The following is an 18,546-nucleotide window of genomic DNA, read 5'->3' as shown; positions in this document are numbered from 1 at the left end:
AAGCAACAGTAGTCAAACAATCCAAGATCACACACAGTAGGGTCACAGAATAACAAGCTAAACCGCTTAGAAATATCAGCAAGGGCAAAACAAGACTTCGCAATGAGTGTGAGTGTGAATGCTGCTTAAGTAGAGCGGATAATGGAAAACACCTGTGCAGGTGATTAGTCTCGGTACCGGGTGCATGGGAAATGGAGTCCAGGAAAGTCAATACTAAGGTGAGGGTGCCCTCCGGTGGCCATCGGAGAGAGCCACAGAGGTCTGATTCATGACAGTTATAACAAAATAACTTCCCTAGCAAAAGAAAACAAAATAAAAGACAACAATCTTACCTCTCTCTCTGACTAAAGAAAAACAGGAGAAAAGTTTAGAAGAGGTTAAACCCAAATAAATCGGCGCCCAACTCCCTACACGGTTTCACAAAACTAGATTCTCAACAGTAACGTTGTTGTAACCACACTTTAAGTTTACAGATCACAGATTGCTCAAGAGCAACTAAACAAACAACATCTCTCGGATAGCGGATAAGGGACTCCTCCCGAGCTGTGTCTCTCTGCTCCTTTATATCCGTTGCACACTGTGTAACAGGGAAACCATGCTGCCGCTAATTGCAATCAGCTGCAGATGACTTGGACCGCTGCTTGGCAGAGAGATAGAAAGAAAGAGGGAGGAGAGAAAAACATGTGACCATCTCCCAACACACACAACATTTACGTGAATGTATTATATTGACAGCCCTAATATATATGCTTAGCAGCTACTTTTATCTGCAGCTATTTGTAGTGCATTGAAGCTATGAGTTTTTATCAGTATGTGCTCTCCCTGTTAAACAGGCCTGTCTCTAGCATTGTGATCTACCAGTTGAGGTAAAGGAGCATTACAGAAGTTAGCATTTAACACTAAAGGACGTTCCTTAGGGACAGAGGAGGGAGATGGGATCAGGAAACATAATAATTGGGACTCTGACTTGCGCTGCCCACGTGAGAGCCATAATTCATTTCTGCAGCTCATTCGCTTAATACTGCACCGCTTTTGTTACAAGAACTAGTACATATTGTCACTGTTTCTTGGAGTGAGCTTATTAGGATGGGTTTCTTTGAAAAAAAGAAAAAAAAACTTGGTGAAGGGTTAACAGATGCCTAGTGAATGAAAACTACTGCACATACATGTAAACCTATTATAGTAAGCAGATTTCAGAGACTGCTGCTAAATATATCACACACATCTACCTGCAGCAACTGGGTTTGGAGGGTTTGCCGCAGACAAGTCTTATGAATGTACTCAGATGAACTGTCTGATCCATGACAGACTATTAGATATTGAACAGTTTTTTTTTATATGTATAAATTCACTGAATTAGAGCATAAATGCAAAATGCAAAAGCAGTAAGCATCCATAATGCAGGTTTTTGCATACTAAAGGTCATTGCACACTGAGTCCAAATTTCTTGCACTTTAAAAAAGTAAATACGACCTCATGTTGTGTCAATCACGTTTGCAAACTTTCGTCCGTCATAAAAAAAAATTCTGATCATGTTTGATTTTCTGCATTTTCGCATCCGTAGCATGCATTTTGATAGGAAAGTATGAGGAATACGAAAAAACGGGAAAACGCATGAAAACATTTCAGACTCAGTGTGCAATGACCTTTACACTCATTTCATTACATGCAAACTCATGTTTGTTACATGCAAAATGCATTTTCTATACAGAATTTCTATACAGAAATGCACAAAGAATGTGAAACAATTGAAAATGGAGTTAACGGGTCATTTTTGGAAGTTAATTACTCTCTTAAAAATAAAGGTGCTTCACGATGCCATAGAAGAATCTTTTTTGTCTAAATGTTAAAGAACCTTTAACATCTGAAGAAGCTTTCTTTTTTCACAAAAGGGTCTTTGTGGTGAAAGAAGGTTCTTCAGATTAGAAAAAGGTAAGAAAGAGATGGTTCTTTAAAGAACCTTTGACTGAATGGTTCTTTGTGGAACCAAAAATGGTTCTTCTTTGGCTTCGCTTGAAGAACATTTTAAGCACCTTCATTTTTAAGAGTGTAGATTACTTTAGTGCACAATCACTCACTGCATTGCATTATGATCTGCAACACTTACCCGACGCATTGCATTCAAAACAGTCATTTCAGAAATGCACAAGGTATTTGAAATAGCTGAGACGGCATTTAAATCTCACTTTTGCTGATAATGAAATGCTGAAAATATGCTTGACTGAATACATCGCCGCTCTTCTCTATCAATAAAAAGCGCATATAATGCTCCACTCCATCATTTGATAAATTACCGCTGCCATGATTGCTAGAAAAAGTCTCTTTTAAATAAAACTCTGTTTACTTTTCACAGGCGGTAATAGTGCAATGTTAATTGTGGCAGACAAATAAAGCACAATCTATGATAAGCCTAATTTCCATACAAAGAAAGCATGTTTGTGCTGAAGATATTAACTTAATTAAATGGCACAATGCAGTGCAGATAAAACCTGTTTTATTTATTTATTTTGAAAAGTTGCATTTAGAACATCTAATATTAAAGCATCATCTTAAGATTTCTGTCTTCCTCCATTCAAGAAGATATGAAAATGTATTGATCTGAAGCTCTCTAAAAAAGACAATAAAAATAGGGTTCAATGTGCTGTTTTAAATAAGAAGGAATTTTTCATAATGATTTTTCACAGGTGTTTTCCCTGTTGCTTTAATTACACATTTTATGGTGTTTTAGGGTTAAAAGAAAATGTCAATAGCAGAAAATTACCAGCATTTTTCTGCAATATTTTTTTTTCTTGTTATAGTGTAAAAGGGCTGAGAACAAAAAAGCGAGAGATGAAAGTGTAGTTGTATGTGAGGTGGAGCAGGTGTGGTGAAGTGAGAGGGAGGAGTGTAAGAGGCCGATCCCGCAGGTGAGGTCTGGCTACAGTCCATTATCTAAGCAGCTCAGAGCAGAGACGCCACAGCTAATATCTGAGGAGCTTACAGCATGTAAGAAAAGCATGCTGGGAGTTGCCAGGAGACAACGCTCCCTCAGATAGAGCTTTCAGCAGAAGCAGCCTGATTGGCTGAGCCGTGATTAAACAAATCATGTGACTGGAGGTTCAGGGGGTCTGATGTAATGTGGAAGAACGGCCATTAAGAGATTAATCATCACAGAGAGAGAGAGTGTGTGTTGGGTTGTTTGCGATCCTCTGGAAACACATGATTGTTAGCAACATCTATCATTTTGTGATTTGATAAACACACGTAAGCCAGCATTGAAGACTGCTTTTGACATGATATTGGAAGATGATCTGGCGGCTGGACTTCCCCCTTAAGATGTTCAGTGGTTTATCCCAAACAAACACACTAGTAATGCTGTTCCCATCAGGTCATTGGCAAGAGAAGCCATGCCAAAATCAAAACATCAGAAATGGAAAGAGAAACAGGAGAAGGATGAGAGGTGTAGATGGTCGACTTTCAAGGCTACAGTACCAAATATTTTTAATTCTCCTGAATCTCCTTGCAGTTCTGTCACAGTGCCATCACTCCTCACGTTAATGAGAGTAGAGTCACCAGTAGTTATGTTTCCATCCAAAGATATGAATTTAACTTATGTGCAAAACTGGAACATCACATTAAATATTTACGAATAAAGCACCGTTTCCATCCAACGAGTCAAAGAGAACAAAATCATCACTTCCTAAACTGGCACTAAATATCACTAAGAAAAGTAGGAGAAGCCACTGAATATAATAATTTTAATATATGATAAATTACTTGTGGATCAGAGCGAGCAGACGATACACAATAAATGCAGTCATTGCTTTCAGAGGTGGATGCTGCTGTTTGGGACGCAGAAGACAATTATACTTTAATGGCAGACTTTCCTCAGGTATTTCAGAATGACCAAAACAACATTTCAGATGCTGTGCAATGAGATCGATCCGCTGCTAGTCAAGTTATCCCGTCTCATGCAAAGTCACATGACTTTTAGATGAGCATGGTGGAATTTATTCGATAAATGTGTTTCCATCGTTTTCTTATCGGATAAAAAGTTTATCCTACTCAATTGTATACATACGTTTATGCACATTTTTTTAATTAATGCGCATCTTGGCATTTCCATCCAGCATTTTAATGCGCCATTCCAAAATGCCCATAAAAATAGTGGATGGAAACCTAGCTAGTTACAAAACAAGAGGAAAAATAGACTGACGATGGAGCAGTGACTTGTATTTAAACTAATTTGTTACTATTAAACTAATGTATTAAATATACATTTTAAAACAATAGTCAAAGATATTGTGTCTGTATGTACACAAACGTGATTGCTTTTGCTCATTTAATTTAAAAACTATCCAAAGCAATATATATATATATATATATATATATATATATATATATATATATATATATAATGTTTTAGTTACTATAGTAAACTAAACAAAAAGGACAATTTTTACGATAATAGCCATGGCCTTGTGGCTATAAATACTTTGTCATTGCTTTTGTCAAATTATCAAAGTATTCCTTTGTAAGAAAATATTGCTTTTGTCAAATTATCATCCTACGATGAGGCCCAATTTAAACAAAATACATTCATATTTAATGCATTCTTATTAACACAAGCAGAAGAAAGCAGTAAAATGAAGAAACGAATGACGCCCAGACTTCCCAAACACTACTAACCTGTCTGCCATTGAGATTCAGACAATATACACACATTAGCTTTCATTTAAAAGAGAAAGACACTGGGCACATGTTACTATAGGAATAATCTGCCACACAACAATGCATAAAAACAACAAGCTAGTTTGTTGAACAGATGTTCCATGTACAACTGGAGAACTATTCCCTGAAGCAGGTGCTGTTATTAAATCCAGCCAACTCATCACTTCTGTTTGGGCATGCTTCAGAGACATTTAAAGAGCTAGTAACTTCACATAATAAAAATCTAATTTACTCATGTGAAATGTCAACCTACTGTTCGTAATAGAAAAACGTATCACGCAAATCTTATTGGATGAGATCCTTCTTTATTTATAGTTATCATTAGCATAAGTAGGTCTATCAAATATAGGAAATGTATGGTATTATGGTAATACACCCTGTTTTTTGTTTGTTTGTTTTTTCGTTTGTATATAAATGGTCGGTAACACTTTAGTACGGATGGGCAATACCTCATTTTATTTTCGATCCGATACCGATATTTTCAAGCCCATTATCGTTGATACCGATAAACTAAAATGACCTTTTAAATTATTAAAAGAATAGAATCAGTAATTATACTCACTTAATATTAGATTTTAAAGCCATGGTTTTTTAACGTTTCACAGGCCTTTTGTTTACGCTGTCAGAAATGAAATATACTAAAATTGTATTTTAGCCCTTTACTGGGGCAGTAACCTCAAAGGTGCACCTATACCCCTAAAAGGGATTAGTACCATACAAGTATGCATGCTTTAAGGGTATAGATAAGTTACAAAGGTGCACCTTTTAGGGTACCTCATGAAAAATAAACATGGTGTTAGTAAATACTAAAATGTATTACCATGGTAAATGTGGTTACTACAGTTTTACTACAAATACTGTGGTAAACTGGTTACTGTAATAAAACCGTTTTTTGTTTGTAAAGGCTGCCAGAATGCTGTACTCCTAAAGGTGAAACTTTAGCATTTTGTTCTGACAGATTAACTGCAATTACAGAACATAACAGAATCCATTTGAACTTTTAACAAGTATAAACTTACAAACTAGCCCATTTAAAATAAATATTACATGTACACAAAAGTTTGGGGTTAGTAAGATTGTAATATCTTTTAAATAAGTCTCATGCTCACCAAAGCTGCACTTATTTGAGAATAAAAAAACAGTAAGAACAGCAATATTGTGAAATATAACCATTAAATAACTATTTTCTATTTTAATGTAGGTGTAACAGAGCCGACGAGACATGAGTCATGAGGATTAATTTGCAGACTTTATTAGAAACGTGGTAAAACACAGGCAGGGTCAAATATCAGTAGACAAACATGTTGAGGGCAAGACACAAGAGTATACCAAAAGCATGCGTGGGTCGTCGATCGGTGAACAATATCCAAAGGGGATAAGCAGAGAGATAATCCAGGTACACAAGCAATAATCCAAACACGGGTAAACAGGCTAGGTAAGACTAAGACACTATGAAAGGCTCCGTAAGGTAGCTATCAGCAATGACAGCGATAAGTGCTAGACAAGACTCAGCAATCTGTGTGAGGAAGTCCATGGTTTAAGTAGGGTGTGTGATTGTGTAATAGTTATCAGGTGTGGGTGTGTGATTGGAATCAGATGTGTGTGCAGTCAGTGCAATGGATGATGGGAACTGTAGTCCGATGGTGAAGTGCAACAGTAATGTAGTGCAAGAGTCCATGTGGTGAGTAAATGGAAGTCCATGGACCTGATTCATGACAGTAGGCCCATTTTAAAAATGTAATTTAAAATGCATCTGTGATCAAAGCTGAATTTTCAGCAACATTATTCCAGTCTTCAGTGTCACATAATCCTTCAGAAATAAATCTAATATCATTTGCTGCTCAGGAAACTAGTATTATTGCTGCTTCATATTTGTGTAGAATTCGTGATGCATTCTCCAAAATTTTTGCTTAGATGGAACAGCAGCTATGCTAATTATGTCTCTAGTTGTTTCTCTGTTTCTGCCACGGGATTAACATCCGGTGGTAACTAGGAATTACAGAAGCTTCAGTCTGGATCCAACCCTTAAATGATCCGAGATGACCGAACACCTGAGAAGAGATGATGCCAACCCCTCAGAGGACTTCAGAGGATGCCAACACTCAGACAACATAAAGAATTACCAAATTTTGCCATAAGTCAAACATATTTAGGTTCTGCAATATATAAATATATTGTGGAAACTTAAATTCCTGTAGAGCTGCTTTGCAACGATTTGTATCGTAAAAAGCGCTATACAAATAAACTTGAATTGAATTGAATTGAATTTAGCTCAAAGGGAATCATTTATGATTTTATAGGGAATTTGAACAGACTCACTGTTTTACGGCTGATCACTGAGGCGGCAGCGATTCACTGAACGAGCCGTATAACAAACTCTGCACTGGATATTACAATCCAAAAACACTATCAAATAGCATAGTAACAAAGATCGGCAGTTTAAGACATTAACTTGTAAGCATAAAACACAAGATACTTCTCTTTCCAATATAAATAAGGCTTTATTTGATAAATCTAAGACATGTAAACTAATCTAACACATGAAAACAAGAATTCACACGTTGCAGAAAGAGAGAAAGTGAGGAAAGGATGAGTTTAAGAGAATGAAAATGTGATATCCCAAGTTTACAGCAATATGTGCTATTGCATAGACCTGAACAACCATCAATCACTTAATTAACCCTCGCATTGAGTTTATCAATGAGGCTAAAATTTATATTAAATGCACCAGCTCAGCAAAAATCTGGAAGTTACTTGCTTGCGTTGCCCTGGGAGTTAAGAGATTCCCTTTGTCATGTCATTGCAGGAAAGGGGTTTTCCCGAGGTTACTGATTGGCTAACAGTTAAGTAGTCGTTTGTAGTGAAGTCTTGGGAAGCCAATCGTTGGGCGTTGGCTGGAGATGCTTTCAGTTGCTAGTTGAAGTGTGAAGCGGGTGCAGTCGAACTGGACTTAACGGCAAACTTAACTTTTGAACACTCAACTAAAAGAAAATAAATTAAAGTAAAAGGATAAAAGGATGTAACAAGACTAGGTGGGTTTTATTTTCATCGTGGTAGCAGCTGGCATGTAGGCCAGAGCACGCTCAGAGAGCGCTAAAAAGCAGCGTCAAAACGCGGTAGCAAAAGTTGAAGCAAAAAAAGGAGAGCAAAACAGAGAAGAGAGTTGATAGTGTGCTGAGTTTTTAAACTAGGCTTTCACACACCTCCCGATGCTTGTCTTGACCAATTAGAAATGATCTTAGCTAGGGGTGTTGCTCTGTCTCTTCCCTATCATAAATCCTGTATCAGTCACATGGTCCGAATTTTCCCGCTCTTGTAAAGTATAATTTTGGACATGATTTCTATAACAAGACTATGATACATTTGACAAAAAAACTGATTGGAAGAAACATTTAAAGCATGAATTTCCAAACTCATACATACCAAACACGAATATAAATCCTTAAAGTCGTCCAATAGTTGTTAAAAGACATACATAATATCTGATTAAAACATGATAGTTAATTGTGTGGGTTACATGCATGATATGGAGTTATGCATAAAATATGCATAAAAGTCCTTTCAAGATGATTTTTGTAGCATATGGAAGAGACAGTCTCTTTGAAGTTCTGTGTAGGACCTAAAGGACATGTTCTGTGAGCAAAGGAATTTCAGTCTGGTTCTTTGCCTTCTATGTGTGGTGGAAAAGTCAATCTAAAGAAGCTTGTGATTTCTATCGTGGAAGACATGTGGCGTCTCTTTGACCATCGGTCTTGGTTACTTGCCCAAATTTGACGATCTCCTTCCTGAATTGGAATTATCAATGTGTTCTTTTGTCTTAATGTTGCAAGCTGTTTTGTGAAAGAGGCTTGGTTAGGCTTTCTTCAGACGGGCTGGAGCTAGGAATCTGATTTATGACGTCCTGTTACAGCTTTGAGGCCCCTCTGGAATTTCAGCTTCTCGTGTTTCGATGTTCTGATCGAATCTTAAATTTGTTTGATTCGGTCTCTGATATCCTACATAAGACAATATTATGATTAATTATTATTATATGATACATGGGGCATAATTATTCCTTTCATGTTCTTGTTTTACATGTTATAGTACATAGATAGATTAATGGCACACGTCATTACGTCCCCACGTGATGCCATCCGACGTCCCCTCCAGAATTTCACATATAAACATATAGTTTGTCTTCGTTATAAAGCCATATACAGTTTTGGGTGTTTCATTTTTAATTTTACGAAAGCTTCAAGTGCAGTTAATTATTTGTCATGTTATACGTGCAAACAGACGACGGCGTTGTTGAAGCCATAGATATGTATATACAGTAAATCTATGGTTGAAGCCATGCTGTTTGTTTGCCGTCAAGCGGTTGACCACTGCCGTGTGTGTATCCTGTCACAAAATGTGGCAGTAATAGTGTGATTAAGGTGTGTACATGTCTATACTGCACTTCAATAGTGCAACTAAAATAGGAATACTCCACGTCTTAATTTGATTTGTGTTTACTTCGAGTATGACTTTAGCCACAAATCTCTGTTTACATGGTAGATTCTTAATCAGAGTATTGTCTTAATCGTGTTAAAATCAGAATATTGTTGTCCATGTAAACATGCTCACTGAGAAGATGCTGGGGAAGAGATGTGGGTCGCAATAAACAATTCAAGGGTTTGATCTGGAGTATGACTTCAAGTTTAGTTTGGTTTGATTTGATTTGATCGAGAAATGACTTATGGTTGCATGTCATTTAACAGACCTTTTTTATCCAATGAGATTTACAGTTAATTTAATATTATAGATATACATAGTCACCCTGGGAGAAGCTAGAGGCTATGTGTCTCGCTCAAGGGCTCAATATTAAAAGGTTATGTTCCTGGTATAAGCCCAAGTTAGCATGGTGTTTACAGCAATAGTGGAAAAACACACATTTTTACTGAATACTTATGCTGCAAGGATGGGTTTAGCAGAAAAGACTACTCAGCTCAGAAACATCATCGACAGTCTTCAGCTTTCCAGCGCTATGTTAATGGAGAAAGTCTATGCAGGTGAGAAACAAAAGTGTTAATTTCTCCATTAACAAATTAATTTCCCACTTGCTTATATTTCTATATCAGCATTGGAACAACTGAATGAAGCAGAGAAAATCTCATGTTCTATGAATATGCAATGCTTTCAGACGGCATACACTGGAGAACAGGTGAAGCTGAAATCATGCTAGAATGGGTCTTCTTGACAAATAAAGAGAAAGAGTACTGAGTGGTGGTTGCTTATGATAGTTGATAATGATGTGATCTTCAACTTCAGAATTAAATCACATGAATTCTGATATTAAACGTCCATTCACTTCACTGCGGCAACTACTGTCAATACATGTCTCTCTGTAATTTAGAGAAATCTCATAATCTTTTATATTAAACCAAAAACAATTGGTTGTGCAAGATGGATTAATTTCATTTCCTCATCACATTCTGCTACAGCATTAAAGCTGGAGCTCTTACAGCATCTGTACTGAAGCAGATCTTGCTGCTTTTTAATGAGCTTGCTCTGTTGAACATCTTTTCCAAGCATTAGCTTAGGTTCTTATGTTAGAAACAGGATTGATTTGGGACCTCTCTGGCTTTTATGTTGGCTGTGAAGTCCACTTCTTTCTTGATGTGGCTCCCTCAACAAATTATAAGTGATCTTTATGAACAATGCAGATGACAATTTTTCTCAAACAACATACGGTAAATAGGACAATTAGGTTGCATATTTCTCAACATTTTTCAAAGGTACTCAACTAGAATTATGAAGACCTAATTGACAATATTAATATGCATAAAATCCAAGTCTTTCCATCTCTCACAAGAACTCAAACAACCTAAACAGATCCTCAAGAATAGGTTTGTGAAGTCACTCAGGGCAGGAACACGGCTAAGAAAACCAAAGCCTAGGAGTCAGATCTGCTGTAAAATAAATTCATAATAGGCCTAGTTCCAGTCTGTATCTACATAGTGTTATCAGTTGGCCCTCCAGTGATCTCCTGTCATCATTATCTCCTTATGATGCTCCTGTTCTTGTTTGGCAGGTTATGCAAACTTGTTTTGAAGTCCTTCAATCAGTCCTCACCATGTGATTAGCAGAAATCCACTCTAAAAATGCTCAATGACCTGTAATGTTTACTACCTCATATTCATTACTGTTATGGCCAACCATTGAATCATGAGCTTCACGTAGGTGATAAGATGTACATAGCTGCTTAGTTTAATTTAACACTCTGAAATTGACAAAGATCAATGTTGAGCATGAAATATGATTGCAATCACTATATATATTTGCCTCTTCTGAACAGGCTGGAGGGAAAGCATAAGAGCATAGCATAAGATGGTGTCCCTTTGGAGAGTAGGTGCCCTATGTAGACTGTGTGATCTGGATTAAGGGAGCACACAGATAATATGAGCACAAGAATAGTAGCATCTGCTCCTGTTACTACAGAGCTGTCAGCTCGATCATCAAGTCTGACTTTGCTGTACAAGTAGCAGAATGTCAGTTTTTCTCAGTTTTGCTATTCTTAGTCAAAGTCCACATAAGCTATGCATAACTTCTTAACATTGCTGTTCCTTCCCAATATGCTGAGTGCTTGACGCACAATGCTGACTGTATAAAAGCCCAACTGCACATAATCGACGAACCCCAATCAGCAGCTGCTTACGGCAGAGGTGTTGGACATCATTCACACACAGCCAATTTCAGTCATTTTCTTCATGAAGACTACAAGAGTATCCTGAAGTAACCAACATGAACTTGTGTACCTTGATGAAGGCCAGCAGTGAATACTTACTGTAGGTCAAGCAGTGCAAATCAGCCAGTGGTTCTGCTAGCGCCCCCTACCTTATAAACACAGCTAAATGCTGCATCAGTGACTTCTCTACATTAAACTCTCTTCTAATTAAAAAAAAGGTCTTCAATGATTAATTAGATTAGTTGACTAGTGAAGTCTGTAACCAATTAATTCAGGCATTAAATAGACATTTAGCAGTCATTAATGTGTGTTGCTGCAGTTAAAGCTATTCCTATTCAAATCATCGATCTTATTGTCTCTAGCAAAACAGATCATTACAGCGCCAAGTGAACCGTGTTCGACATCTCACCAAACTTTTGTTCAGGCTTGTTAGCTCTCAGTAACTCTTGTGCACATTTAAGGGTTTATTGAATAGCATTAGTACAGCAATAATGCACAGGTTTTGGAAGTTGTGAATTAGGTGTTTCTTCTCAGCGTAAAGCAGTGGCAAGGCCAGGTAAGGGTAGCAGTGCCACTGGTCAACTCAGACTGAAGGCACAACCAATCAAATCTGATAGTTTTGAATAGTTCAGGCGGATTTCAAACTAGATGTGCAACAGGAACAAGAGGAAAACTGTTTGAGAAACGGATTCAACAAGATAATGGCTATGGTAAAGCCTTGTAATCGTACAGAAAAGAGCAACAACACAGTCTTCAGAATTTCACTTGTGTGAAGAAAACGATAAACTCAATGATGAAATTCAATAATCACGCAGAGATTTGCAGTTTACACTACAGCGCATGACAGGTGCCTTAAAGATGCAACAAACACAACATCAGTGCAGACAGCACAGTAAACAGTAGCACAGCAGGTAGTGTGCATGAGTCATTCATGCTGCAGTGCATGCTGGGAACCACAGTCCTGCCACTGATGAAAAGGAACTGACAGCTGCCTAAGGGATGCGCTCAGCACTCCAGACACATGAATGTGGTTGGTGTAAAAGTGGAAGCACTTCCTGAGGAAATGGATTATTTGCAAAAAACAGTTTATTTCAAAAAACACGTTTTTTCATTATGTTACCATGTTTTTATTGTGCTTTATTGTGTTAGCTGTTTTTTGAACCTAGTCAAAATAACCCAACTTCAGTTTGATTGAGATTCATTGGAATGCACAATAAAAAAACATGATTTCTGACAATTATCTGACTTTTTTATCTGTTTTTGCAAATGAACTCTTCATATATAGAATATAGTCAAGTCACCTTTATTTATATAGCGCTCTTAACAATGCAAGTTGTATCAACGCAGCTGCACAATATCAGAATAGTGTGTCAATAATGTGAAATGACAAGATTAAACACTCAGTTTTCAGTTAAACGCATTTCATTATTGAATCCAATGGTACAGAAGAAAAATAATAATTATGGGGCAAGAAAAATAATCTTAGAGAGAGAAAACAAGATTACTTTTCTTGCCCCATTGGCAGAATTTTGTTTATTGTTTTAAGCAAAAAACTAACACATTTTAATAATTTTTTCTGAAAACAATACCTAATATCTTGTTATTTTGCTTCTCAAGTAAACGTATCTAAACGTTTAGATATGTATACTATAAAACGACAACAACACCATGCAACACTAATATGGAAAACATTGTTAAAAATATATATATTTGACATTAGTCTGCATTAAGCAGACTATCCTGGCATTTAGTGTATTCTTTGGTTGGTTTATTATTCTCTCTCTCTCTTAATCCAACATGATTCATACGTGACCAAGCAGATAATGGCAGAAAGGATTGTATTATTTCAGTCCAAACAAATGTGGGATCCTCATGTAAATAAACTGTTACATTTATGTGTTTAATAAACATTCAGAAACTAAAAAAGTGTCTGACATTTATTTTTAACTTCATCCCTGCTCGTTTCAGTCTGATCTTCACAGTTTGTGCAAAACATTTCAGTTGCTGTGTATGTAATGCAGCTTTACAAAGAGGCTATTATTGAAGGATGTTACATTTCAAATTATATTTGGAATTACAGTAACCTATTAGACACATTTTGAATTATATTTGTGTTCATTTTACAGAAACTTTTATTCAAAGCAACTCACAAGATGTAAGTGGAACAAGACAAGTGATTCACTAGGAGATAATTAGCTTAGGAATGATGAAATACACTCAGAAAGGCACAAACTACCACAGAGCTCTGCAGCACAACTTTACTGGACAATTCTCCACTCCACAAGGCAAAATGCATGAGTGATCAAGAGGTTAAGAAGAAGCAAACTATAGTATGTTCTACTAGCTCAACGATTGTCTTATGAAGGTAAGCTTCATTCTGTTGAGGTGTAACGGGTAAAGCTTCAGTCTTGCAACCGGAAGATCCCTGCCAGGATTGAGCCATTTGCCCTTGAGTAAGACACATAACCCTGGGTTCCTCCCAGGGGACTGAAGCTGTGAGTTCAGGAAAGTCATGGAAAAACCACCTACCCACATGAATAAACATTCATAGTCGCACATATTTCCCCCGTCTCTTCTCTTCTTAAGTTAGGCTTTTGAAATGAAAGATGAGCTATAAAATGTTGTTATTGTCTCGGATTAATGCACCGACAGCTTTACGCCCTTCATTAGCTTGAAGCTTCTACATACGATCATTCATTAGTGTTTAAGATGAAATCTCAGATCCATTCAGTCAGTGCTGGCGGTGAGATCTCAATGCATCTACCCATATTACGGCTGCGTTTACATCAGATCCTTTTAATGACATAAAACAATTATCTTCCAACAGAACACATAATTAAACTCTAAATGGGAAAAGCGTATTTCCTCTTTGTTGTGTTGTGGTATATCCATTTCAATACAACTGCAAATGCAGGGAAAAGGATAATAAAGCCTGATAATGATATAATCACGTCTCAAACTGCTGCACAGAACTTTAGCAATATCTGAGAAAACTGAACAAACCTCTGTTTCACACATTTCTGACAACTTATGACAATGCTCAACATTCATGTATATATGAATGGGAATGGAAATGCTAGCTAAATACATTACCTAAACTCTTACCCCCGGTTTCACAGACAAGGCTTAAGCCTAGTCCTAGACTAAAACGTAATTCTGAGCTGTTTCAAATGAAATAAACTTGCACTGATTGATCTTAAAACACATCAGTGCCTTTGTTTTATCTCAAGATGCACACCAGTAATGCTTTTTTCTAAGGCACGTTTATAAAAATTACTTAAATGGCTTAATTGAACTATGGCCTAATCCTGGTTTAGTCTAAGCCCTGTCCATAAAGCCAGGCCTTAATGTCATATATTAGACGTGGATGCATCACTTTTAAAGATAAAGAAGGCACTTCTGGTTTCAGCACCCCGGACAGCTCCAGCACACCAGAAGGGATATTTATCCAGGCAAAGCCATCACACTACAAAATAAAGACAATGTAAAGTAATGCACTAAATATGATTGAGCTAAATAGTCAAAGTCAATTAATTAATTAAACTAAATCCAGAGCTCCCTCTATCAGCAAAAACACCAAATACACTAGGACTGAAGATTTAGAGACTACTGTTTTTTTAATTCAATAATTCCATATTCTAATGAACTGATTTAGTTTAAAACATTGACCAATCCACTTGAGGTCTCGTGTGTATAGCAAAATGATATATGTGTATAATAAGAGTGTAATATTTGCAACCATGAAGGAGGTGCGTGATAGATGTGGGCTGGATGAATGTAGCATGATTGGCTTCAGAAACGCGATCTGTATAAGCATTCATTGGATGAAGCGTGGGGGGGGGGGGGGCGTGCCAAATCCTGAAGTCCATCAAAGTCTTCTGGAGAGTTGTAGTCTGTTGAAGGTCTTCTGGACGTCACGCACATCATACAAGGCTTCCCGTGCAGCATAACATGCTTAAGGAAGGATACATACTGATCTAAAGCATTAATTATCATCATGTTGTACCATTTCACACAAATGCATTCATATTTCGTTCTGTGTGGTAAATATCTCAGCAGCATTGTGTTTCTGTGATGGCTTCATCGTGTTGTTGTTGCTAGCTGTTACATAACGACCAGTCGGGATGCCTTCATTCAATCCCACTCCTTATATTTTCCGACAGGTTTAATTGCAAACAAGCCCGATGCTTTTTCATTTTAATCATGCATTTGATAAAATAACCCCAAGCAGATTGATATTTCTATAGCTCAGATGTGATTCCTTCAGTGATATTGTCTTGTTTTGTTTATCACTCCTCGCCATCTGCCTAAAAACAAGGCCAACCAGTTCTTGAAGAAAAACCATCTCAATGAAAGCACAGCTGATATGCCATGTTTGATGTTCATAAGGTTAGAAAGAACAGCCTGATTATCAACATGGCCTTGCACAGATTTTTCTTTGGCTAAAATGATTTATTTGCGCTGCTGGCTATGCAACGTGACATTGCTTTGCGTTAAATTCCCGACATTGACCTTTTTCATGTAAAACATGTCTATTTACTCGCTGGATGCATAGCCTGGAATTATTATTTATAAATGTAACACCAAGAAGCACGCTCAGCAAAGCAATAACGACGCACCTGAATCGTTCGCGAGCTATATTTCTTTTCTTTTCTTCGTCTGGACACGTCGGTGTTTAACATGATGCCATGATGAGCACGAAATACACCGCAAACAAGCACCAAAGGCGACTACTTAGGACAGAACAGGAGGCTGAACAGAAGCACTTTTACACAAAGCAATACCCAGGTCAAATATGCACCATGCAGTGATATTCAGCATAAGCCGTAAAATGAAAATATGATTGTTTCCTACCGAGAATGAAGTATGCTGGCCGTGCGGTTTAGTCGTGCAGTGATAGAAGGTGACCCCGCGCCAGATCACGATGCACGCAGCGATGTGTTCGCTTCTCTCTCCTCCGGTGGGGGATGGTCCACATGCGTGATGCCCAACAACAGGGAACCACCGCCAACCATGGAGCCTTTCTCAAGGATGCGAGAAAAACACGCCACTCATGTCTTACGCTTGGGGATCTCTACAATCCAGTCCGTATTTTAGAAGATATGTATTATTTATGAATTGTTTAAATGTTATTTCCTCTGTATCAGGGGGCACAATTATGTTTTATCTCTTTATAGAGAGAGAGAGAGAGAACACAATTGGACCTTTCTACAAAAACAAATGCATACATGCAAATTGTATAATATCTAAGGTATATATTTCTAGTATTTGTGCAGTTAATTATCATATTGTATTTTTAGAAAGTTTTGGAATATTTGTCCTCTTCCCCAAATTTGGCACTACCGAAACACAGTAATAATAATTTAATTAGAAGCGTTATATTGACCTATTACGATTGCTTACAGTACATAGATTGTAAATATGTGTTCTGCTATTTCATATTTAAAAAAAATCTATAACAATTACATTTTTAACAATATTTCAAGTGTAATTTATGAGATTTGTTGCATTTTGAATCCAATTTTTCTTTGTAAAAGGCAAAAAGTTGATCATACTGAATTCAAAGTTAAGGATGCATTCGTTTGAATATGCATTAAACCAAAAACATGTTAGTTGATAATTCAGTATACTTTATTTTTAACAAACATCCCATGTTTCGGCAGTGACAGCACATTTTCGGTAGTGACAGTAATGCTTTGCTAGCAACTGCATCCCATTACAGAATTTTAACTAGCGTACTAAAAATGTGCATAACTGTACTAGAATTGTGCTTATTTCCCACAGATATGATGATTATGTGTTCTCTTTTGTCACTACTGAAATAATGATGACATGTTTCTATAACACTCATAAAACAAAGATCTTTGATACGTTTAGTACAGTTCTGAACCGTGGTATACATATAACAACTAAATGTTATGGAATAACTCCCAAAAAAGTGTGCTTAACTGCAGGAAGAAAAACAAAAAGTGTTCTGTAGTGACGTTCTTTAAAGTTACAAACAGATTTTTCAGACTTTTAAACACATTTACCTCAAAATGATGAGACCTACCTACTCACCTTGTAGCTATGAGCGAGGGGGACACAGGAATATTTCTTGATCATAAATTTATGGGTTTAGTTCAAATCGACCAATTGACTAAAACATACAATGTTTCGGTAGTGACATGAAAAATGCAGGACACATTTTTTACATAACATTTCATAATTTACAAAGAAAATAAAAAATGTTATATTTTTTTTACTTCAAGAATCAAAAAGATACTTTAAAAAACAACAATGGAAAAAAAATACAAAAATTATTATTTTAATATCATTTTTATAAGTTGAAATCTAGGGGTTAGGGTTCAGGACAGCCACCTCCCAAATTAAAATATATATATATTCCTTTTAAGCTCTTAAACGAATAGCACAGTATATTTTCGATAACAATATGTTTTCACCTCCAGAAAACTGCGTGTCATTTTTGCATCTTATTCTTCTGGAGTCGTGAGGTTTCAGTCTAATACCGAGAGTGTGAATGCAAGAGCATAGGTGTTTTTGTGTGGATGGCTATATGAATATTTATGCATAATCATACACCCATGCCTGCCCTTCAGGTTTGCCAAACATTCAACAGTTATATAATCTTTGCTCAGAGGATATAAATATTATGTAAAACACATTAAATGTGATGTCGGTAAGACTGCCAAGTACTCTTTCACCTTATTGCATCTTACTTATAAAGCATTATATGAATCTGATATTATGTAATATCCCTCACACAAATAGCTGTGAGAGTACAGCCAGGTGATGCATCGAGTATTTGTCACAAACTGAAGCTGTTACAATTCATGTTGCTGTTGTTGTTATCGACTGACCAAGGGACATTTAAAATACCCCCCCCCCCCCCCCCCCCCCAAAAAAAATAATTATAAATTAAAATAAATAAATACAAATCTTGAAAGTCTTCACCCTCAGGCCATCCAAGATTAGGATGAGTTTGTTTCTTCATCAGGTTTGTAGAAATGTGTCTGCATCAGTGTCTCAGCAATGGATGCTCTGCAGTGAATGGGTGCCGTCAGAATGAGAGTCCAAACAGCTGATAAAAACATCACAATAATCCACACCACTCCAGTCCATCAGTTAAT

At 36.8% G+C, this 18,546-nt stretch overlaps 1 protein-coding gene across 1 annotated transcript in view; it reads right to left on the bottom strand.

Moving 5' to 3' along the window:
• The window catches only part of LOC306860649 (protein kinase C and casein kinase substrate in neurons protein 1-like), a 44,355-nt gene extending 27,879 nt beyond the window's left edge, over window positions 1–16,476 (bottom strand). Inside the window, exon 1 of the mRNA XM_079402459.1 lies at window positions 16,271–16,476. The gene's annotated coding sequence lies outside the window, so the exon portion shown is untranslated. The remainder of the gene's footprint in view (window positions 1–16,270) is intronic.
• Window positions 16,477–18,546: the final 2,070 nt, after the last annotated feature.

The sequence above is a fragment of the Barbus barbus genome (assembly GCF_936440315.1).
Source record: "Barbus barbus genome assembly, chromosome: 41".
Classification (NCBI taxonomy): domain Eukaryota; kingdom Metazoa; phylum Chordata; class Actinopteri; order Cypriniformes; family Cyprinidae; genus Barbus; species Barbus barbus.
This window is presented reverse-complemented; position numbering and strand designations above follow the sequence as displayed.